This window comes from Megascapheus bottae, chromosome 21 (assembly GCF_031878675.1).
Source record: "Megascapheus bottae isolate mThoBot1 chromosome 21, mThoBot2.hap1, whole genome shotgun sequence".
NCBI lineage: Eukaryota > Metazoa > Chordata > Mammalia > Rodentia > Geomyidae > Megascapheus > Megascapheus bottae.
Window position 1 is genome coordinate 9,197,903 of NC_143529.1, and position 25,725 is coordinate 9,223,627.

A 25,725-nucleotide genomic window follows, 5' to 3' on the forward strand; every position below is an offset into this window, starting at 1 on the left:
TTTGATGAGTTGTTGAAGACGGTTGACCAGTATTTTGTTGAGAAGTTTTGCATCAGTATTCATCAAAGGAATGGGTCTATAGTTCTCTGTTGAATCTCTGTCTGGTTAAGTGATGAGGGTTATACTGGCTTCGTAGAGTTTGGCAAAGAGCCTTTGTTTTCAATTTTGTTGAAGAGCTTGAGGAGTATTTGTGTGAGCTCTGCTTTGAAGACCTTATAGAATTCAGCTGTGAATCCATCTGGCCCTGGGCTTTTCTTAGATGGAAGGTCTCTTATTGCCATTTCTCTTTCAGTGCTTGAAATAGGTCTGTTTAGTTGTATTAGGTCTTCTTGGTTCAGTGTGGGTATGTTAATATTGGATAGAAATTTATCCATTTCTTCTAAATTCTCAAATTTGTTGTCATAAAGTTTTGAAAAGTATTCCCTCATGATGCTCTGGATCTTGGTAATTTCTCTCATGATATTACCATTCTCATCTGAGATTTTGTTTGTTTGGGTATGCTCCCTTCTGTTTTTGGTAAGATTTGCTGAGGGTCTGTCAATTTTGTTAATTTTTTCAAAGAACCAACTCCTTGTTTTGTAGATTCTTTCTATAGTTTTTTTGGACTCCAATTCAATTAATTCTGCTTTGATTTTAATAATTTGCTTCCTTTTATTGGGATTGGGGTTGGTTTGTTGCTCTTTTTCCAGGAGCTTAAGGTGACAGATTAAATTGTTGGTTTGTGATTACTGTATGTGATCAGAGCTATAAATTTTCCTCTGATTACTGCCTTTGCTGTGTCATACAGGAGCTGGTTTTTTGTGTGCTCCTTTTTGTTAAATTTCATAAACTGTTGAATTTCTATTCTTATCTCTTCAGTGACCCATTGGTGATTCAACAACGTGTTGTTTAATCTCCATGAGTTACAGGGTTTTCATTGGTGGAGATGTGTGTTCAGTTCCAATTTGATGCCCTTGTGGTCTGAGAGAGTGCAGGGAATAATTTCAGTATTTCTGAATCTGCACAGGTTTGTTTTATTCTATAAAATGTGGTCTATTTTAGAAAATGTTCCATGTGCTGCTGAAAAAAACGTATATTGTGTTGTTGCTGGGTGAAATAATCTGCAGATGTCTGTTAGATCTAGTTGGTCTTGACAGTTGTTCAATTCTGAGGTTTCTCTGTTGAGTTTTTGCCTGGTTGATCTGTCCATAGGTGAGAGTGGTGTGTTAAAGTCACCAATAGTCACTGTGTTTCGATCTATGTATGGTTTCAGTGAAAGTAAAGTTTGCTTGATGAAGTTCGATGCTCTGGGATTAGGTGTGTAGATGTTTAGGATCGTTATGTCTTCCTGGAGGAGAGATCCCTTTATTAGTATGTAATAACCTTCTTTGTTATTTCTCACTAATTTTAGTTTGAAGTCTATTTTATCTGATATGAGGATGGCAACTCCAGCCTGTTTATGGAGGCTAGTAGCTTGATAAACTTTATTCCAACCTCTCACTTTCAAAATATGGTTGTTTTAGGGGGCAAGATGTGTCTCTTGAAGACAGTAGAATGATGGATCTTGCTTTTTGATCCAACTAGACAATCTATGCCATTTAATTGTAGAATTAAATCAATTGATATTGAGAGTTAGGATTGAAAAACATTTCCTAGTTCCTGCCAGTTTTAAAAGCTCTCAATAGGGGCTATGGGTTGACAGTTCTTGTGGTACTTAGATGGTATGAGTTTTAGGTGCCATTTCTTTGTCAGTATTATGTTTGTGTTGGTTTTCAATGTGTAGCACACCTTTAAGAATTTTTTGTAATGCTGGTTTGGTTGCTATGTAATTTTGCAACTTTTTCTTGGTATGGAATGTTTTTATTTTGCCCTCAGTTATGAATGAGTGCTTAGCTGGGTACAGTATTCTTGGTTGGTAGTTATTTTTCTTAAAGCATGACATATATCCTTCCAATCTCTTCTTTTTTTTTTTTCTTGCTTGCATGGTCTCTGATTAATCTGTGGTTATTCTGATTGGTTTGCCTTTGTAGGTGATTGTTCTCTTCTCCCTGGCTGCTTTTAGAATCCTTTCTTTTGGTCTCTAGTGATCCAGTTCAGATTATAATGTGGCAGTGGGATGTCCTTTTCTCAGGTTTGGGGTTCTAAAAGCTTCTTGTATCTGGATGGGCCTGCCCTTCTGAATTTTTGGGAAGTTCTCTGAGATAATTCCCTGAAGTATATTTCCAATACCATTCACCTCTTTCTCCAGACCCTCCTCAATACCAATTAGCCTTAAATTAGGCTTCCTAATTGTATCTTGGTCCTCCTGAAGCATTCTTTCATATTTCCTAGATTTGGTTTGACTCATTTTCTGTTCTTTATAACAATTAAATTATTTTCAACCCCAGAAATTCTCTCTTCTGCATTGTCTAACCTGCTATCAAAGCTTTCTACTTTACTCTTCAACTCCCTCCTTCTAATTGCTCATTTTTGATGCCGTGCATCTCTTTTTTTAGATCATATATGGATTTCTTTAACTCTTTTATTTAAGTGGTTAGCCCAGCAGCTTTATTCTCATTGGACATTTGTTGGAGTTTGGTCAGATTTTTGCTTGTGGATTCTATGAATTCATCCATTTTTCTTTGAAAAACCTTTATTATGGCCTCCTTTATGGCTTCCTCTTTTTCACATATCACCTTGTTTGTTGGTCATCATGTTTAGATATGGCTTCCTCCCGTATCTCTTTCTGTATGGTTTCAAACTTTTCATTAATCATGTTTACCAATTGCATTCGTATAGCACTTAGAGGACTCTCCTCTAGTTTTGCCATTGACTGCCCCATTGCCTCTTCGTATTGATTGGGAGAGGCTATTCCTTGACTTGACATTTTTCTTGAGTTTCTTGTTCTGCAAATTTGAAAACGGATGCAAGATTAATACTAAACAAGATTACAATTTTTAAGATATAGCCAGCCGAGACCTCTTTAGCTGGCTGACAATAGATGTTCACAATTTTAGATTGGTATTATTCTCTCTTTTTGTGTACTTACAGACAAATCTAATGCCACCACTGATCACTGATTTATGACCTAAACAATAAACCACTCAATCAATCTCTATTGTATTTAAGTTCCTCTGGACCTAGAGTATAGGTGAACACCTAGATATACAGTATTGCTCAACAACCATTAACGGTAGATCCATGCATTATAAGAGTTGAAAGATGAATAGAGAACCAGAGATAAAAAAATAGTATGAAAGACAACAGGGGAGTTAAGCAAAGAGTAATGTAGGAGTGTAAGATTAATCTAGTAATGAAGAAAAGGGATAGCGTAAGGATAACTGACCTAAGGTGATAGACAGGTAGAATAGTTGAGTACAATGGTTAGAAAAAATAAGATAAAACTTATGAAAATAAGAAGAGTAATAAGAAGAATATATAGAGAAGAGAGGGAGGTAGATATAGGAGAGTTTTATGATAAAATTTTTTTAAAAAAATAAGCAAAACAAAACAAAAACAACAACATCAAAAAAAAGGTGGGGAGAGATCCCACACTATTGTGAGTTCTTAGACAAGAAATCCTAAGGTTAAGAACCAACAGATTAAAAAGCAGGTGACTGTATCAATATAAATATCATTTGTATCCAGTCTGTATCCAGTGCTGTTACTGTTTCTAGGAACAACCACAATGACAGAAGGAATGAAGGAAAAGAAAGAGAGAGAGAAAAAAGGAAAGAATCATAACATTAAAAAAATGGTGTAGGTAAAGTGGCAAAGAAAAAAATAACAACACATAAAAATGCAAATGAAAAAGGGTAGAAGAAAAGGGGGTATTCTTCAGGGTTTTTTTGAGGGGGGGCAGAGGGCAGGATAGGAAACTTGTCTCCACTAAATAAAGGATCCAAACACTTCAGAAAGTCTTTTTCTCTTGTGATTTGGCTTTGTGTTTTTTCTGGTCAGTTTGCTTGATTGGGAAAAAGGAACTGGAAGAGACACGTGTGGCTTTGTTTGCCAGAATCGTGGCCCGGCACAGGGGACGGACTTCAGCTAGCGCAGGGGGCTAAGCTGCCTCTGGGAAATCCTTTGCCCTTTTGAATGATGGCACTGCCAGCACCACTTCTCAGGCTCCAGTTGGTTTGGCAGGGTCTTTTCCAGCAGTCAAAGTGGTGCTGCTCTCAGCTGGTTGGGGAGGGGATTCCTTCCCTGTGCCGTTCTGTGAGCAGAAGTGGAAACTTCTCCTCACAAATTGCTGGATTCTCCGGTTCCGTGAACCTGGAGGGTCCACACCACAGTGGGGTGATGGCTCTGGGCTCGAGCAGGCTCTGTGTGGCTCTGTCTGGAGCCGGTGGGTCTGAGCTGCCGAGAAGCTCTGTCTGCTCAGATCCCCAGCCACACCGAGCAGCTGGTACCGCTCCATGCTGTCTTCTTGCACTGTTTTTCTTCCTTTTTCCTCTCTGACTGAGATCTCTGTGGTACTAAAGCTTACTTAGGATGGATCTTTGGGTATGAACTTTCCCCTACGATGTTAGAACTGGTATCTCGGCAAGAGCTCAGAAAGACTCACACGGAACCGCTGCCATCCTCTGCCTATCTCTTCTCTTCCAATTTTCTAAATCATTTCTTTGTCTTGTTTGAATCTAGCATGCCTTAAAATTGGTATTTTTTTTACTCAAACCCATTAATGGTTCTTTGAACTTTCTGAGCCTCATTATCCATACCTTTCTCAATATTTTCAAGTTTGTAGGCAATTATTTCATTAATTAGTTTTTTCTTATGCTTTTCCTTTCTCTTGTCCTTGTAGAACACATATAATAATAATTGCAATTTAAGTTGTCATATAAATCACAGAGGCTTTCTTTATTCCTTTAAACATATTCATGTCTTTCTTTTTCCTTAAACTGACAGAATTATTTCAAAAGACCTCCTATTAAGCTCAGAAAATACTTCTTTTTTTAAAAAATGTGTTATTGTTATTATAAAAGTAAAGTACAGAGCAGTTACAGTTATATAAGTCAGATAAATAGTACATTTTTAGATAATATCACCCCTCCCTTGCTCTCTCCCAGTTTTTCTTTCTTGTGTCCACTCACATGTTTTATATTTCATTCTCAAAATAATGTCTACATTGGTTCACCTCTTATCCCACCATTTCTGTGGCCCTCTTGCCCTCCCAAAGACAGATAAATGAACAAACAAGACAAATGAAAAAGAAAAGAAAACAATGAAATAAAACATCAACAAATGAAAAAAATCCTTGTTTCCATTTCTGGAGTTCATTTCAGTAAATACCGTCTTATATGATCAGATGCATATAGCTATTGTTTCTTTGTGATCCATTCCTAAGAATATTCTCCTTTGGATATACTGTGTGACTACCTTGAAACATGTATAATTTATCATGCCCCAATGTAAGAAATTGAAGGAAATGGGAAAACCTTCCATGCTCCTGGATTGGAAGAATGAACATGGTGAAAATGTCAATACTGCCCAAAGCAATTCACAAATTCAATGCAATACCCATCAAAATTCCAAGAACATTCTTCAGTGAAATAGAGAAAGTGATCCAGCAATTCATATGAAATAATAAAAGACTTCAAATAGGAAAAACAATCCTTAGCAGGAAGAACAGTGCTGGAGGGATATCAATACCAAACTTAAAATTTATTACGAAGTCATAGCAGTCAATAAGCTTGGAACTGGCCTGAAAATTAGTGGAATGGAATAGAAGACCCAGAAATGAACCCACAGACCTATAACCACCTAATATTTGATAAGGAAGCAAAAAACAAAGATTGGAAGAAAGATAGCCTCTTTAACAAATGGTGCTGACAAAATGCTTATACACATGCAGAGGACTAAAGCTAGGTCCTTATCCTACACTAGAATAAATTCAAAATGCACCAAAGATCTCAGTCTAAGTCCAGATATCATGAAAATTTTATAGAAAGGGATAGAGGAAACATTTAAGACATGGGTCAAAACTTCCTAAGATCTAGAATCATAAAATTCTTTCCTTTGATTAATAATGCTGTTGAAACTCTCAAATTTATTTGTGTGTGCGTGCATGCGTGCGTGCGTGTGTGTGTGTGTGTGTGTGTGTGCCTATCCCTATGTTTGAGCCTAGGTACAGTTCCTGAGCTTGTTTTGCTGAAGACTAGCATTCTATCACTGGAGCCACAGCTCCAATTCCAAACCTTTGCTGGCTGATTGATAGTAAGAATCTCACAAACTTTTCTGGTTGAGCTGGCAGGTGATCAGAACTATTTTTCTGCCTTTCTGGACCTCTGTGAATAAAGCTGCTCAAGATGGACTATGGCTATGTTCCAGAGCTAAAGAAGAGCAGGCAGGAACATTCAGCTTCTTGAAAGCTTTAACAAGCCAAGCCACTCATAACTAGTTACCGGGCTGCTTCCTGATACCAAAGCTATAAATAAATATATTCGCAAATAAATACATGTATTATGAGAATAAGCTAAAAGGAGGGCCTGGGCACTGTTACTGAGCTTCTCTTTTGCTCAAGGCTGGTGCACTGCCATTTAAGCCACAGCTCCACTTATAGTGTTCTGGTAGTTTATTGGAGATAAGAGCCTCACAGATTTTCCTGCCGAAGCTGTCTTTGAACCCAGCTATTCAATTGGCTGAGATAGGAACTTAAGTAGGCTCTCAGTTTGCTGAGTAGCTAGGATTACAGGCATGAGCCACCAACATCTGCCTCAAAGGAAGTATTTTTAAAAATTACCTTCCTATATCATTTCTTTTGAACTTAAGTGAGTCTAATAACTCAGTGAACATACTTAAGTTTGCAGCTATGCATCATTTTTCTGACTGTTCTAGTTTCCAGAAGGCAAGTGCTTGTCTTTTTTGGAAATTTAAATTGTTGGTAATACAATACATAAATTGCCATCAAACATGGAAATGCAATGAGAACCTCTAGAAGGAGCAGGTGGAATTGCTTCCCTTTTTTTCTTATGACTTTGAGAATAAATCTACCCCAAATGACACCTTTCTCCTTCAAACACTTCAGTTGTATATTTTATAACTTTTACATATGTCATTTTTACATGACAGTCACAGCTCCCACCTGGAGTTTTGCAACACTGTCCGCATGTTACCTTTTTTTTTTAGAATATGCATGTTTTATTCTGAATAATTTTGCATAATAAAAGTGAAAGTACAAAATAATTAAGACACAAAATATTTTAACAAGCTGAAATAAATTATGAGATTAAAAAAACAGAAATATAATTTATAGCAGATTCTTTCTTATAAAAGTTCCAAAACATGTTCCAAGTCTCACTGGTTCAAAGATCAAAATCCAAATCCTAATATCAAGAGTAAGATTGCAAAATAATCTAATATATTCAGCAAATTAGGTAATTAATATTGATGCTGAGGATAGCTAGGTTTGGAAAGGTTTTTAAAAATACAGTTAGTTTGGCACTGGGAGTTTGGCCTAGTGGTAAGAGTGCATGCCTACCATGCACAAAGAACCAGGTTCGATTCCTCGATAGCACATTCATAGAAAAAAGCCAAAAGTGGTACTGTGGCGCAAGTGGTGGAGCTCTATCCTTGAGAAAAACCCAACAACAGTGCTCAGGCCCTGAGTCTAAGCCCAGGACTGGCAAAAAAAAATGCAGTCATTTAATATCAAGATAATAAGCAAACATGCAAAGAAAAAAATTTAACTCTAGATATACTCACAGATTAAACTTCTTTGTTGTCTTGCATTTACTTATTGATCTATCTTCATTAACTTTTTTATTTTATCCCAAATATCTCTTAGTTATCTCTTATGGACCCCAATGTTCTAATAGCTTCAAATATGCCGGAAATTGGCAGATAAATTCTCAAGTTTTCAGTGTGATACAGAATGTTTGGTAATTATACATATTTGTATATATAATATATATATAAATATTGGGATCAAAGTAATGTTGGAAAAATAACATGAAATTTATAAGGTAACCATAGAACATCTCACTAGAGAGGTAGATTCTGAGGAAGAAACTAAAATAGGTTGTATGTATATGTATGTGTATACACACACACACACACACACACACACACACACACACACACACACACACCTTTTTAGGTAAAGTGAGTTGTTACTTCCCTTAAGGAGACATCCAGTCATATAACAATGATGTCCTAATCAAAGCAAACCAAGCAGTCTCCTAAACAGTCATACTGTTTATTATGTTTCTTCATGTTTCTTCCCTTTATAAAAAGGTTAACAAAGCCAGATGCAGTGGCTCATGCCTGTAATCCTAGCTACTCAGGAGGCTGAGATCTGACAGGACAGATCACTCAGGGACAGTGCCCAGTCCGAGTTCAAGTCCCATGACCCTCAAAAAAAGTTTCACAAAGGATAATGACATAAACACATTAAAAGTATTTATTGAATATCTACTGTGCACTAAACTTTCTCCTAAGATCTATGAATACAGAGATGCTACAACTCTCATCTATGAAGGGAAGCTCAGTAACAGGAGAGAAAAGGACTCAAAGTACATATTTGCCAGGCAAAGAAGGTGAAAAGTAGAGTGACTTGAATGTTTTAATTAACTGCCTTTTTTTGTGGGTCATGGGGCTTGAACTCTGGGCCTGGACACTGTCCCTGAGCTCTTCAGCTCAAGGCTACTGCCCTACCCCTGGGTCTGGACATTGTCCCTAAGCTCTTCTGCTCATGACTACCACCCCACCTCAGAAGCCACAGCACCACTTCCCATTTTCTAATGATAAATTGGAGATAAGAATCTCACAGTCTTGTTCTTTCATGCCCGGGCTGGTTTGAACCTCGATCCCTAGATCTCAGCCTCCTGAGTAGTTAGGATTGCAGGTGTGAGCCACCGCCTCTGGTTGGCTGGCTGTCTTTAATATGGAATTTACAGGGTGGTAGATCTTAAGGACCACTTGCTAAAATAAAAACAAACAAAACTCATCACTCGTACTCCCATTTCCATAGTCATCACAGCCATATTCCAAGAACTATGAAAGAAAGAGGTATAAGGACAGAGCATTTCTACCAGAAAATTCTAAGAATTTTGCTAAGTCCTCATTTGTCCATTCCTACTGCCAAGTAATACTGTTTTTCAATAGCTGATGGTTTAGTGTGAGAAATGAATAGGATGGACATTGAGGAGCACATTTTATAATACTAGCTCTAAATGGCTAAGATTAATTATATTCCTTTGTCTAATAGAATACAGAACTCACTGTTGCTGACCCTCATGCCATTCATAGTAAAAGCTATTTTGCTATTAACATGTCAGTGTTCTTACCCAGATGTACTCATTTATGTGTTTCTCACAGTAACCTTACTCTAATAGATATTCTGTGCCTATTTAGAGCCAAACAACTGCAATCCAGAGAGTTTAAGAAATTTTCTCAAATTAATACAAATTAATTTGTATATGACAAATATACAACCCAGAACTTGGATACCAAGCATACAACCCAGAACTTGGGTACCAAGCTGTGTTACAAAAGAAACATGGTCTTTTCCCTACACAGCATAACTCAGACAGGTAGAATTGACCTAGAAACACACAGTATTTTGTTAATACCAGGCATATAAATATTTTTTCTGGGTGGCAAGAATCTTCTTTAGAATTCTGTGAATTCTTCCAGCTCTCCATAATATGTGAGTATTTGAAATGACAAAGAGAAAAATGTTTAGCAAAACAAAGATGTCACTGAGATCAAAAGAGGAAAAGGTGTTTATTTTCTGTGCCTAATAATAAGTATGAAAACAGGAGACTGAGGGAAGAGAGGTGACACCCTTCATAACTATAATTGCTGATACCACCCAACCATTGGTATATATGAAACTATGTCACTTACTGCACTTAAATGTAATTCTCTCTAAAAGCAAACACTGTTGTTCAAAATAATCATCAACTTAAACACTAGATGTTTAAACATGCACATTAAATTCATCTAAGCAGGCACAAGTTCTAATAACAATGTCTACTAAAAATACCATGCTATGATTCAACAATCCTTAAAGGATATTTCAATCAAACTAACAACAAATGACTGAAAAAAAAGACCAAAATGTTCAAGGGAAAGAGAGTAGTCTTCTATGGTCAAAATGACTAAATTTTGCTTAATGACAAACTTCATCACTCTTAATGTGATAAAGACAAAGTCCTTGTGCTAATGGAAAAGGAAAAAAAAGGTTCTGGTAACTGCTAAAAGGGCGGCTGACTAAGCATTGTACAAAAACACACTTCATTTTATAGATCTTTTATGTAAACCCATTACCATATAAACAGTGACAATTTAACTTTACTAAGCCTAAATTTGGGTTTGGGTCTTTTACATCAACAACAAAATAAGATCAATAAAAAAAGCCATAATTTTTTTTAAACTTTCCAAGAGTTGATTGTATTACGGGACCTATTCAATTATAGAACTCTGTGAATTGTTGAGCATGAGATTAGAAATATTTTTCTACCTCAACCCAGTATTACTGAGTGCTTATATAAGGAATTACCTACCACAATTGAAAATGTGACTATAATATTATGATAGATGGAATTATATGGAGAATAGCATGTGAATTTAAGAATAAGGAGCCATCAGGTCATGAAAAGATGACTTTCCTCTTCCAAAGCAGTTCAGAATGAAAGGACATGGAAAGGCAAGAATAAGTAAATCCCAGCTCAAAATGCTGATCTAGCATATGTGTAAAATACAACAAATATTCTATGCTTAGTGACTCCTACAAACCACTTGCCTCTACATGCTCAGTGTGTGTTTTTGCTCCAAATTTAGTGCTCTTAGGAGGTTGGTCGTCTTTCTGCTTCTCCTACAAATGGAGCTATTCAACTCTGAGCTCAGCTGGTTCTTCCTCTGGAATCCCCTTCTGGTGGGGAAGTAAAAAGCAAAGTTTCCCATTTCAATAGTTTTCACTCAGAATTGTTTTCTTCTGAGGTTTTGAAAGATCTCTGCATTTAATGAATTTCACTCATACTCGTGAACAGAAAGGAAGCTAATATTTTTATTATAAATCTGTCATATACATTCAATGAATGTAAAAACAGTTCTTCTTAGGAAAGTACTTATTTGGCTCTAATAAGTAATGCTCTAGAATATCCTGAAGTGATAGCAATAGGTAATTTCTAGGATGTTTCCATTTGCTTTTAGTGAGAGCAGCTAGAATGAAAATATAAAACATCTTTTCTTCCTTACTACACTGATGGTGAGATTGTAAACTAGTTCAGCCACTCTGGAAAGCAGTGTGGAGGTTTCTTAAAGAACTAAAAATTGACCTTCCCTACGACCCTGCCATACCACTTCTGGGCATTTACCCTGAACATCATAACCCAAGATATGATAAGGACACCTGCTCAGCTATGTTCATCTCTGCACTATTCACAATAGCCAGGCGATGGAAACAATCCAGATGCCCTACTGCAGATGAATGGATACTGAAAATGTGGTATATATACAATGGAATTCTACGTAGCCAATAGACAAGATAAAATAATGGCATTAGCAGGGAAGTGGATGAATCTAGAGCGAATCATGTTGAGTGAGACAAGTCAAGACCTAAGGAACAAAAGGCACATGGTATCCTTAATATGTGGCTATTAAATCCAAAGAGTACAAGAGCGAGGACTCAATAACTGCATACCCAAAGCTATGGACATAGTAATGGAAATATAAACATAACTATATAGATATAAAAACCTATGACTCTATAGACATAATGTTTTATTTCATAAATTAATATGTTTCTATGACATACAAACTCTTAGCATAATTTTGATTATGTTCTAAAAACTAAGTGCCAGTGATTGTATATAGAGATTCTCTTCTTGAACACTCATTTGTTAAACACGTCATTTGAAATATGATGTAAAAATCAATGTTAATAAATTCTTTAATAAAGAAATATTTTCTTTACTTGGTTCTCAACAGAGCTTTTTTTTTGCCAGTCCTGGGCCTTGAGCTCTGGGCCTGAGCACAGTCCTTGGGCTTTCTCAAGGCACAGCACCACTTCTGGCTTTTTTCTATGTATGTGGTACCGAGGAATCAAACCTGAGCCTTTGTGCATGCTAGACAAATGCTCTACCATTAGGCAAAACTCCTGGCCACCAGAACTTTTATTAATTTATTAACCAAGGCTCTTCTTACTTTAGAAGTAGATTAATTTTCCTGATTTTCCATGAAGGTGTTCCAGTCAGTGGTAGGAGACTTGAGTCCATGAAATTTAGGAAACATCTGTAAAATCATCCAGTTTTTCCATTGTTCAGCTTCCTCATTTCAATTGAGGAGGTGATAGGATCTGTTCTAAGTCACCTGTTCATTGTAGGTGACTTTGGAAGCTTGCTGTCTTGATTATTAATTGTGAGGAGATGCACAGGAGATAAAAATAGCTCTGCCCAATAGTTTTCCTTTCCTTTTTCTATAGTAATTTACTCGTGCAAAGAATTCCCAGAAATAAAGACTATGTTTCTCTTGCAACAAAGAGAGACAGTGTGGCAGTCATTGAGATTTTGCACATTGATCTGTAGTAGACTTTAGCTTTTGCAACCTCCTGTGAATATTGCTGAAAGTGCAAGCACTGAGCTCAGCGTGCCATGCCTCCTTTCTTTCCCTGTCCTTCCTCTAAGACTTGAGTCCATTTTAGATTCTGGGAATATTAGCCATTTTGTAGGAATAGAGAGAGATGAACTGGACAGCTGATTCCACAAGGATTTTTTGCGAAGCAGAGATGCCTGGTAAAATACATATCCCCAGTGAGAATGCACATATTATTATGAATACTATTTGAAATTGGCACCATGCCCCAGTTCCTTTAGATAAGAATAGACTGTGATAAGGATTTGTCAGTAAACTAGAAATATATTCAAATATCTTACCTCAATTCTACTACTGACACACTTGTCAAATACCAAATAGCTTTAATTACTGGTCAGCATTTCTCTACCAGCAATGTGAGGAAAAATACATTTACCTAGCTGCCAGTAAATAGAAACAACATGTAAATTGGCTAGCATGTACATAGTAGCTTGCAGTTCTATTCCACAAATATTAATCCTCATTATAGTAGTTCTAAAACTTTACCTTATTTCTCTCTTCCTAAGAGATAGTAAAAGTGTCCTTTCCTCTTTGAATCTCCAACCCCATTATAGCAAAAAAAAAACCATGTACACATTTCCTTAGAATTTATTCTTCATAATTCAAATCCAACTTTCAAAATTATAAACTTTTCTTATATTGCCTTACCTAAGACTAATCCATCTAGTATACTTCTTATCAAAAATTCTATGGAGAGATCTTTGATGGAAAGTGTTTGACATCTTTGAAAGAATCTGATCACAGAAGACATAAATGCTTCCTTTGTAAACATATTTATTCTCTTTCATACTGAATAATGCTCCAGATGTTTTTGGGCAACACTCTTCCAGTGCAGCTGGTATCTACAGCAGTGTACCTGGGATGTTCTGACACTTCAGTCATTCTAAGAGATGTGCTAAATAAAATTGCATGCAAGATGTTCATAGGGACTATCAGCAATTAGCTGATTAAAATAAAATGATTACAGATGAAATTGAAAAATGGCCAATTAACCATGTGTTTATGGTACATAAAAGAATTGTATTAGATATTAGTAATTGCTTTTAAATTGCCATGTGTTTTTAAAGTGCCACCATAGCAAAGAAAGAGAAGTTATTAGATCACATATTTGCAACTAGATTTTTGGTGTTGTAAATCATACTAGACTTTGCCTTACCCCAAATGATCTTTCCACTAATGAGGCCAAGGCCACATGGCCTGTGTTTTCATATCAAACAACAAAGGTAGTGAAGACAGGATGTAAATATTTCATATAATCTACATACAAATGCTACATACACCCATGAAAAGTACATTGTTTTTTTGAAATATTGACATGAGAAACAGTTTCTGATTTCTAATTCCCCCAGTGAAATAAAAAATTTTCCCTTTCTTTTTTAATTATAATTAATTATAATTAATAGAAGGGTTACATTATATTCGCCAGATAGAAGGTACATTTCTTAACAATCATTGCTACCCCTTCTCATGTTTTTGTCCCCATTTCTCCCCCCTCATCTTGTTTCCCCCTTCCCTATCCTATTTAAAATAAACAAATAAACATATATACAATATATCAGATAACAAGGTAAGATGAGAAATAACATAGTACATTAAGAACAACAGTCATACCTTATATGGCTCTTGTTTCTATATCTTGGAGGTCCTTTCATTTAGCCTCATCCTATATGGCCTTATATATCTAGATTTTGCCCTATTGTAAACATCTGTTAGGAGAGTCCAAGGCTTATACTTATTATGACAAATGAGGGAAACCAATGAGCTATGTTCCTTTGAGTCTGGCTTACTTCACTTAATATGATTTTTTTCTAAGTTTTTCCATTCCCTGACAAATGGGGTGATGTCGTTCTTTCTGATGGCAGCATAGAATTCCATTGTGTATAAATACCACATCTTGTTGATCCAATCATCAACTGAGGGGCATTTAGGTTGGTTCCATATCTTTGCTATGGTAAATAGTGCTGCAATGAACATCGTTGTGCTAGTGGCTTTAGTATGTCCTTGTTTCTGGACAATTGAGTAAATGCCAAGTAGTGATATTGCTGGGTCATAGGGGAGCTCTGAAGAAACTGGAAATCCATGGAACATTCCTTAGTATAATAAAGGCTGTGTATGACAAACCCACAGCTAGCATTATACTTAATGGCTAAAAGCTAAAGCCATTTCTACTAAAATCAGGAACCAGACAAGGATGCCCACTTTCTTCACTCCTTTTTAACATAGTATTAGAATTCCTAGCCAGAGCAATAAGGCAAGAAGCAAGCATAAAGGGAATCCAAGTAGGGAAAGAGGAAGTGAAACTTTCCCTCTTTGCAGATGACATGATTCTGTATTTAAAGAAACCTATAGACTCCACTCCCAAGTTGCTTGAACTGATGCTAAATTTTGGCAAGGTAGCAGGGGATAAAATTAACCTCAAATCAACTGCCATCCTATATGCCAACAGTGAGACCATAGAAGCAGCAATCAGGAAAGCAACTCCTTTTGCTAGAGTTGTGCTAGTGGATTTAGTATGTCCTAGATTCTGGATGATTGGGTAAATGCCAAGTAGTAGAATTGCTGGGTCATAGGGGAGTTCTTTGTTTAGCCTTTTGAGGCACTGCCACACTGCTTTCCATAGTGGCTGAAGGAGTTTGCACTCCCACCAACAATGTAGTAGTGATCCCTCCTGGCCACATCCCCTCCAGCATCTGTTGTCATTCGTTTTCCTGATCCTGGCCATTCTAACTGGAGTGAGGTGGAATCTTAGAGTTGTTTTGATTTGCATTTCTTTTATGACCAGAGATGTTGAGCATTTCTTCATGTGTCTATAGGCCATTTTTGTTTCTTCTTCAGAGAAGTCTCTTTAAGTCTTTGGCCCATTTTACAGAGCTATAATTCTCAAAACAGCTTGGTACTGGCACAAGAACAGGCCTGAAGACCAATGGAATAGATCTGAGGACCCAGATACTAAACCACAGACCTATGGCCACCTAATCTTTGACAAGGGAGCCAAAAAAATAGAATGGAAGAAAGACAACCTCTTCAACACGTTGTGCTGGCAGAACTGGTTAAGCACCTGCAGAAAACTAAAGTTGGATCCTTCTTTGTCACCTTGCACTAGAATTAACTCCAAATGGATCAAAGACCTGGAGGTAAAAGCTGACACACTGAAAACTTTACAGGAAGAAATAGGAGATACACTAGGCCTCCTGGGCATAGGTAGAAACTTTCTTAATAAGGACCAAGAATCACAACAAATCAGAGAAAGGCTGGATAAGTGGGACTGCATTAAACTGCGGAGCTTTTAAATTAATTAGGAAACCTACACAGTGGGAGAAGATCTTCACCAACCAAACAACGGACAAAGGCCTCATATCTAAAATATATCAACAACTCAAAAAATTGAATCACTCCAAAACTAATCTCCAAAGTAACAACCATCCCAATTTTATTTTTAAAAATTTCAATATGTAGGCCAGGCGTGGTGGCTCATGCCTGTAATCCTATTCAGGAGGTTGAGATCTGAGGATCAAGGTTCAAAATGAGCCCAGGCACTAAAGTCCGTAAGACTTATCTTCAATTAACCACCAGAAAACCAAAAGTGGGGCTGTGGCTCAAGGGGTAGCGGTAGCTTTGAGCTCAGGGACAGTGGCCAGGCCCAGAGCTCAAGCCCCATGACCAATAAAAAACTAAATGAATAAATAAGTAAGCAAGTAAGCAAATGAATATATACATATAATTAATCATTTTAAGCAATTTTCTAAAAATAAAAATTAGAGTAAGCCTGCTATATATCCCAATTTTTATTAATATGATCTAACAAATTTTGATGTATCAAAAGTCTGTTACAAATATGTATTTGTCATTATTCTTGTTTTTTTCAATTCCTTAATATTGTTCAATAATATAATTTTAATTTTGTGCTATGTTATTTATAATTCTGAATTTTAATCCATGTCCTTTTGAGTGGTTTCCTCACTTCAAAATGTAAGTTGCGTGCTGTTAATGTAACTATTTCCCCTTTATTAGGCCAATTTTTACCTCTTTAGCTTTTCTCCATCATTCTACATTCTACCACCCTGTGTTATTTTGGTACATTCTTTATCAGCAGATTATGGGTCCATTTTACCTTGTTCTCTTCATTCTGTTTGTCAAACTTTTCTAACTAAAGATCTTAGCCCGTTTATATAGATTTAAATTGTTCATGCTATTTCTCTCAACTTACCACACGTGCTGTGTGTAAGCTACTTGTTTTATATTTCTGCACCATTCCTTTGCCTTCTTTTAGATGAAAGTTCCTGTTGAAATGTTTTCTTGCCATGAATTGCAAGTCTCTTAATCTCTCTTCCATATTTTCCTGGTTTTTATGACCTATCAACTAGTGCACTAGTATATATTAACCTATTTCAGTGTCAAAATTTCAGTGTACATGCAAAAATGTATACAAGAGAAAAAGAGAAGAAACAGAAAATCACTAGCCTCTGAGAAATACACCTCTACCATGGTAATATTGCTTCACAGTCATGACTTCCTTATTATTCACTAAAGGTGCTGAGCTAACCTGAAAACTGTTCATGGCTTTCATGATACTCTAAACATCCATACTTAAAGTGCTGTATTTTAGTTTTGCCTGCTGTTGAACTTTATGTGAATTGAAGTGTGCATTCTTCTGTGGCTAGCTCACTTACATCAATATTATACTGTGGCACTTTTGCTTGCTATTGTGGATGGCTAGAACTTAAATTACTTTCATTCTGGAATTGGAAATGCCTCAACTTCAAATGTCCATGTCACCTTTTTTGGTTTCTATTTTCTTCCAATTTTTATTTTAATGATCAGACTTTGTTTAAAGTGAGGTTCATGCCCTTGAAACTCTGGAAACATTACTCTTGTCCACTGTATGCTCAGTTAAATTTTAGCCATCTTTCTCTTGAAAAAGTCACTTGAAGTAATGCTTCCCTTGGATGGTCATCTTGTTTGTAAAATTGGTAAACATCCTAATCTAGCTGATTTCTCTATGTTCCAAAGGTAGGTAGTATTTGCAAAGGAGGCTCACATGCACCTCAGACCCTTACTCTGCCTTTTTCAAGTTTATAAGGATTTCTCTCCACATCCAGAGACTTTTATTTTTAATAATTATGGCCAATCTGTGATGACAGGACTTTGTCGTTAGCCTAGCTCAGAAACAATGTCAGTTGCATTTGTTGTGTAGTTGTTACTGTTAACAACCCAAAACTAACTTTTGTTAGGGGCTCATGGACTATTGCAGAGTATGTATATGATTGGAAAGTGTGACACATGATCATTTTCTCCAATATTCAGAGGGCATTACAAAAATGTTTCAGGAAGCAAAATCAAGTGACCCAGAAGACATCCAGCATGTCATTGAACAGCCAGGGAAGTCCTCTTCCCATTTTTGATCTGGTCATCTTTTTCATTTTTTTCAATGTCTTCAAGCAGATGCATTTATAAAAATAACTTACCTGCTTTGTTTCCAATTTTCTATGATATAGTGATTAGTATAAATTGCTTAATGTGCTGGAAGCATCAGAGTTCTCTAAATTCTCTATTGTTTTGTAACTCATTTGCTAAACTTACTAGCTTGATTGTACTTTTCATTTATAGTTTATTTTGTAGCTTAATCTTCCTGATCAATATTCATATTCTCTTAATACTTCCGCATATCTCTGGTTCTTCCCATACTGGCATAATATGATATAACTTAGTGTAAGACACATTGTAAAGACCGTATGGAATGCTTCTAATTTGGAGAACTCAGAACACTAGCATAAAGAGCACTAATTTGCTGTGGCTGATTAGAACTTCTCTCAACAGCCACAATGAGTGAAAAAGGAGAGACACGGTTGCTAGGGCAGGTGAGCAGAATCACAGAAGGTAAACATCTTGGGGACTATTTTCAGAAGGTGATACTTTCTTGCAGTGACACCATAACTGTAGTGGAATGTACAACAACTGACTCCTTGGCATCATGTTTGAAATTTTCAGCACATTCTAATTTTTGCTGCAAGCATATTAAGGAGATTTGTGACAAATTTTCAGTTGCTGGCTGAACTTTTCATGATGGCACAGCTCAGTAATTTTTTTATACTTTCATTTTGTTGAGTTTTAGTTGAACTCACCTCGGAAAATTATTCCCTTCTAGGGAGACAACTTAAAGAGTAGAAATTGGAATTTGCAAGTGATATTCATAGGACAGTGTTATTTTAACTACTTTCTTTGTATAAATTTTGTTCCATATATGTTCTTTGATCAAATCAATCTCATATCTACATAAAAATTTTATTATTTTTGTGAATTTTTAAAAATCTGAGGTCACATGCTTTCATATTTGCATTATATTTTTTTCTTTTAGAAATATTTCAGCCAGAAACTTGTGGTTCACTCCCATAATTATAGCTACTCAGAATTGTAGCCGAGATCTGAGGATTAAGGTTCAAAGCCAAATTGTGTAAACAAAGCCAAAAGACTCTTATTATCTCCATTAACCAGAAAAACTGGAAATGGAGCCATGGCTCAAGTGGTAGAGTTTCCACACTGAATGAATAGACAAAGCAAGACTATAAGATGTTACCTCCAATACCGTCACTGAAAAAAATTTTAGAAAATACTTAGCAACTATAATAGTATACATGCAATGTACTGAAAAGTAGAGAATACAAAATACAATAAAAACACTCAAATTTCTACTACTCAAGAGAATATTTGTTGATATTTCCCTGTTTTCACATTACTTATATAATTTGTTTAAATTTATTTTATATATACTACCTACAGCATCTTCAACCTATTTTTTGCTGTAGATAAGGATGACTTTTTTATTTTAATTTTTACTGTTGAGGTAATGTATAGAGGGGTTGGTTACAGTTACATTCGTCAGGTAGTAGGTGTGTTACTTCTCACACATTGATAACCCTTCTCAAGTTTTGGGGGGATTTTTTAAGATTTTATTAACATTGATTTTTACATCATATTTCAAATGTCATGTTTAACAAACAAGTATTCAAGAAGGGAGTCTCTATATACAGTCAATGGCACATAGATTTTTACAACATAATTAAAATTAAGCTGAGGGTTTGTATGTCAAATGCATGCCTACGCTTAGTCCTTCAGACTTTAGCTAGATACTAGCATTCAATTCACATGAACTGAACTTTTGGTATTCTTCATCTGCTGCTTAATACTTTTCTCTATGGAAAAAATGTCATGGGTGTACTTAATTTCAGTTTTATAATTATATTTTTGTATTTGGGTTTTATAACTTGTATTGTGATGAAACTCCTAAAAGGTGAATTTCTTGAAATTGAAATCTAATGTCTTTTATCTACATACAATCTCAAACTCAAAACATTTCCATTATCAGTTTTTATCACATTGTGGCAGGAGGTATGCAGGACAGGTTATTATTCAATAGTCAGTTAAAATTAATATATAGTTCAAAGGCAGCCGGGGCAAAAAAAGTCCATTAGTCTCTTATCTCCAATTAACCATCAGAAAATAGTAAATTGTACTGTGGCTTAAGTGATAGCCTTGAGCTAAAGAGCTCAAGGACAGTGCCAAGGCCAAAAGTTCAAGCCCCATGATAGGAAAAAAATGAAAATATAAAAAACTTGGCTGGCTCAAACCCAATGATTAGAATATTTAAATTAAAAATGATCAATCAATAAAATGTAAGTAGAAGACATAAACACCAATGATGCTTTTTTCTAAAATAAATACACATTAGAACTTTCTTTCTTGAATTACTTTGTTAATTAGACAAATTACTCAGGCTCAAGCAAAATGAACTTTATGATTAGGAAATAAAAGATTTATCCTTGTGGTTGTTGCTTTCAATGTACTATGCACATTGTTTTTCTTCTGTTGATGTTGCTGTTGTTTCTGACTTGTATTTTTTTCTGTTGTCTTTCCTTTATCCCCTGTTGTTGTTTCTGACTTCAGTGTACTATATATACAAGAGTTATTTGAGTCAGGGAAGGGAAGGGAAAAAAAGATGATGTGATAAAAGACAAAGGGTGAACCAGTGTAACGGCAATATTCACAGAAGAATATATTGGAAATGAATTTTACAACTTGGGAGGGGATGGGAGGAGGGAAAGTTGGAGAAAAGCGTGGGAAGGGATATCAATGTTCAAGAAGTAAGGTACTTACTACCTCATGAATGTAACTCTAACCCTTCTATACATCACCCTGACAATAAACTTTTTTCAAAAAGAAAATGTTATTTTCTTCACTGTTAATCTGATAATGCCTTCTTCACTATACTCATAAAGACTTTTCCAGGGATTTGAGTGGGTATATACTAACCAGTACATATTTTTCATGTGCACATTATCTGCAAATTAGTACCTCTCGTGTATGAAACCAATGTAGAAATTTTATGAAGGTGTACCAGAAAATTAGAGGAGGAAATTCCATACACATAATTGGAATAGATTTTGTCTGCTCTCCTTTAGTAATGATATATATAGAGATCTTAGATCCTAAGAGTATATTTACTATTATTTTAGTTCATATTCGAAGCATAGTAATAGTCTTATGGCTTTTGAAGTTTCTCATGCAATCTAAGACACAAAGAACCTGACAGGATGGATGGTTGTATATCCTTCTGAGCACAACAGAACCTCTCTGTGTGAGATCACACTACATACCAGGTACATAGTCTTTCATTTCTTATTGCCATTTTCTCAGAAGTATGGTTAATACCAATTTTACTTCATCATTTCCCTGATCCCATATGACCTGTCTCTAATTTACACTGCTCTGTCCCATCAGTGTCTCCAGAACTTCCACAAGCCTTCCTCACAAACCAATGGCCTACTTCTAAGTCTTTATTCTTGACTGCTATACAACAAATTATTGTCAATAATTTCTTCCATGAAATGCTTTCAGTTCTTGGATATATTTTTTTTAGTTTTTCTCTACACTGGCATTTGCCAAAATATTTACTTCACATCACTAGACCCAAAAGATGAAACTTGAAAAAAATATATTTGTGGGCAATTAAATTTGCCAAAAACTGCACCTCAAAACAACTCATAATCCATATTAGCATATTAAAATTGCTATGAGTCCAACATTCAAAATAAACTTTCATAATTGTGGTGAATCCAGTTTCTAAACTTTGTAAACTACAGAACTCATTTCTTCAAAACAGCCATTATTTCTAAGACTTATGTGTTTATCACATTTTGACATGTTTGATAAATTAGGTTGTGTGTCCTAAGATTATGGCTATCTGATAATAAACATGTAATAGTTGTCACTGTGTGTGCATAAACAAGCAGGGCCATGGCTGTTCACCTTTTCAACTTACCAATTAATACATTTTGTTGGTACTACACATGCCAACTTTACTCGCTACTTAAAACATCTTTAACACAATGGAATTCTATGCTGCCATCAGAATGAATGACATTGCCCCATTCCTAAGGAGACAGAAAGACTTGGAAAAAATCATATTAAGTGAAGTAAGCCAGACCCAAAAGAACATAAAACCCATGGTTTTCCTCATTTGTAATAATTGGTACACATCTAGGACTCTACTAGCAGAGGATCACAAGTGCTCAAAAGTTGTGCACATAAGGTCACATAGGTTGAGACTAAATGAATTAATTCTAGGATATGGAAACAAGAGGTTTATCTTTCTAATTGTTGTTCTTAATCTACTTTGTTATTTCTCTTCTCTTTTTTCCTCCTTATGGTTAATCTCATGTGGTTACTGTATCTGACTTTGTAGCCTGGTATATTGTATATATGTTTATTTGTTTATTTGAAATAGGGAAGGAAATGGGGAGAACCAAGATGATTGGGAGAGGGTGGGGTGAGGGAAAGAGGGACAAAAACATGATAAAGGGTATCAATGTGTGAGATGCATCCACTACCTGAGGAATGTAACTGTAACCCCCATATGCATTGCCCCAACAATAAAATTTAAAAATATGTCTTTAAAACAATTATTTTGTAATTCAACATTTAAACAAAAACTTTAAAATGATTATTTCAACAAAAACATATTTGTAAACAACTACACAAGCAGAATGTGTATAAAATAGTAAACATTTGTTGGTGGAGAATAGCTAAATGTTTAGGCTATAATGTAACAGCAACTGACAACTTTATAGGAACATAAAAAGAAACTACCTACACATAGTTGAATTGTGTTTTGCTACTGAGACACAGATAACTATTGACTGATACATCACACAATGTAATTGAAGACTAGAGAAATTGCTAAATTCCTCAAAATAGATAAAAGAAATTTCAAGATATGACAATAGTCCTTTCATTGCACTTTTGATTTTATGAGAACAGAACGTTGCATAATAGTTTAATTACCATCTAATTTTTAAACTTAAAGGCACATAAAATAGAGGCACATCTCATAACTGACAGTATTTGTAGCCCTCTAAAATGCATCAATGAAGGCATCATGAATCAAATACACTTTACTTAAGAAATGTTGCTCTCATTTTCTTCCCATTATTATCATTTGCATAATTTGTAATCTTCCTACCACTTCCTTAAATAATAGTTTGCCCTATCCTTTGATCCATTTCAGTAGCTAACTTGCTTTACTTTTTTATTGTAATATATAGAGGGGTTACAGTCATATTCACCAGATAGTAGGTGCTACTTCTTACACATTGATACCCCTTCTCATGCTTTTGTCCCCATTTGCTTTATTTTTTAGGAAAGCACACTAACTAGATCTTTTCTTTCTAAGGAGGCTTTATACGATAGACAGTTCTCCCAAATATCCAAATGTTCCAGGTTATGATCAGAGAGACAAGACCCTCTCAAATCTATAGATAGTCCAGGCCTTTCTTGCGGGTTTTACATCCTCCCACAGAGCAGGGTAGCAATACCAAAGAACAGGGTATTCCTGAGGAAAGAAGCATGGTTCTCACCTTGTTCTTCTGAGACATACTTTTTCTAGTAGCTCCTGGGCCCTAAAGAATGTGTGGGCCCTAAGTGCTGAGGTATGACTTCAGATGGGCAGGATAAATAAACTAATAGCAATGTAAAGTTCAAGAATATAAAGACCAGCCTACAAGTCCCTGTGACCAATTGGTGGTTACGCCCACTGCCCAGCCCTTGCTTGTCACTATTACATACAGTGATTCTGACCACCTGGAAGAACCCATTCAAAGAAACAAAGCAAAGTAAATGGTAATGATTCATATTATACAGGTTCCTACATATATCAAAACGACGGTGCAAGACATACTACTATAAGAGCTCTTAGTACAATTTAGAGAAAAAAGTGCATCCTCTGAAAATTTGAAGAACCATAAAATTATTAAGCAATACAGTCAACACTCTAAATCTGATACCTAACAGTAAAAGAATAATTTCCCTTATAGCCGTTACACCAATAAGATCAGTCTATACTACACATCTCCAAGAAAAAAGTTACACATCTCTTCTCATCCAACAAAAGGGCTGAAGGAATGAGTAGTACAGTAACTGCTTAGAAAGCACAAGGCTCTGGGTTTCAGCCCCAGTGCTTCTCCTCCCTCTCCCCCCCCCCATGAAAATAACCCATGATTTGTTGCTACCAGACTAGTAATCAACCCTGAGAGTTGCTAAAAAAGACATATGGGTGTGAAAATGGGGTACAGGAAGCTTAGCCTCATCCCTGGAGGAATGATAATGTTGTAGGAACACAGAGTTCCTGAAGCACTTTTTACCTTGAATAGTTGTAGACACTGAAAATAGTTTCAATTCATGTGACATAGTAAATGATGAAATAGGACCCAGTAATCCCATTTTTTTCACCCTATCCTAGAACTGTGATTTCAGGAACTATTTAATACTCAAACAACGGTGTCAGGAGTTTGGCTTACTGGTAGAGTGCTTGCCTTGCATACATGAAAATCTAGGTTCGATTCCTTGCTACCACATACATAGAAAAAAGTTGAAAGTGGTGCTGAGGCTCAAGTGGTAGAGCTCTAGCCTTGAGAAAGTCCAAGGACAGTGCTCAGGCCCAAAGTTCAAGCCCAGGACTGGCAAAAAAAAAAAAAAAAAAAAAAAAACAACCTCAAACTCACCTAAGTATATGGAGGGATCACTCTAGAAACAGAGTTTCAGGATAGATACACCTATGACAAAGAAGCAGTCTGGAATATTTTATTCTGAATTGAAGGTTTAAGGGTTTTGAGAAATTTCATCCAGCTTCACAGCTATGTCCTTAAATAGGAATGATTACCAATAGTACAAATCAACAAGATGCAACTGCAGTATTTGAAAATTGAAGTAGGAAATATCATTTTTGTTCATATGTGTTAAACAGTGCTTGTACATGATTCTATATGATTGAATCACTATAGCAAAATTCTCAGAAAAATTATTTTAAGTCCATTAATGTTAATGAGGGATTCACAAGAAGACCATCAATTTTGTAGTCAGGAGAGGTCTGCTGTTTGTTTCTAGTCTGCCCGTTTATCTAAAGTAACAAAATTATCACTGTTTTGAAGAAAATCAGGTACTTATTATGTAAACCTTTTGTAACAATTCTTCAACTACAATGGTTTAAGCACTGAACTAAGTAAATTTGGGCAAAATTAGAAAGAATGGAAGAAAAGTAAACACATAAAATTTGGAGTGAATGCTCCTGGCATGTATGTCACAAAATTGCTGGAAAATGACTGCTGACTTTATTCTGCATCAATATCTAATTCTCTTTTTATAATGTTATAAAAGGATATATACCAACTCAGTTTCCCACTTGTTCCCAAGCAAAATGTAGGCTTCATCTTAATTGATTACCAAAATAGGCCATTTTTCCTTTAAGTAAGTTGAAAATAAAGCAGCAAATTTTGGAAACATACTCATGTTGACAACAGTAGTACTTAATTTCACAAGGTATGCAAACCTATAGCTAAAGAGATCCTCACCAGAAACTCTGGAAAAGAAGTTGTGAAAGACAATCAATATGTAAATAATTACTGAGGGAAAATGATGTTGCAACATTTAAAAGTTCTTTTAAATCTACAATGCATGCCGAGTCTTTAAAGCATTGTCTTTCTTAACAGGGTTTCTTGTGAATAAACCCCTTGCTGCAGATTACACTGTGTGACTCCTTCCCTAGATGTTATAATCATCTAAACCCCACAAGATAGCATGAAATAAACATGGAGCCTTTGAGATACTAGGTTTACATAAGGTGAT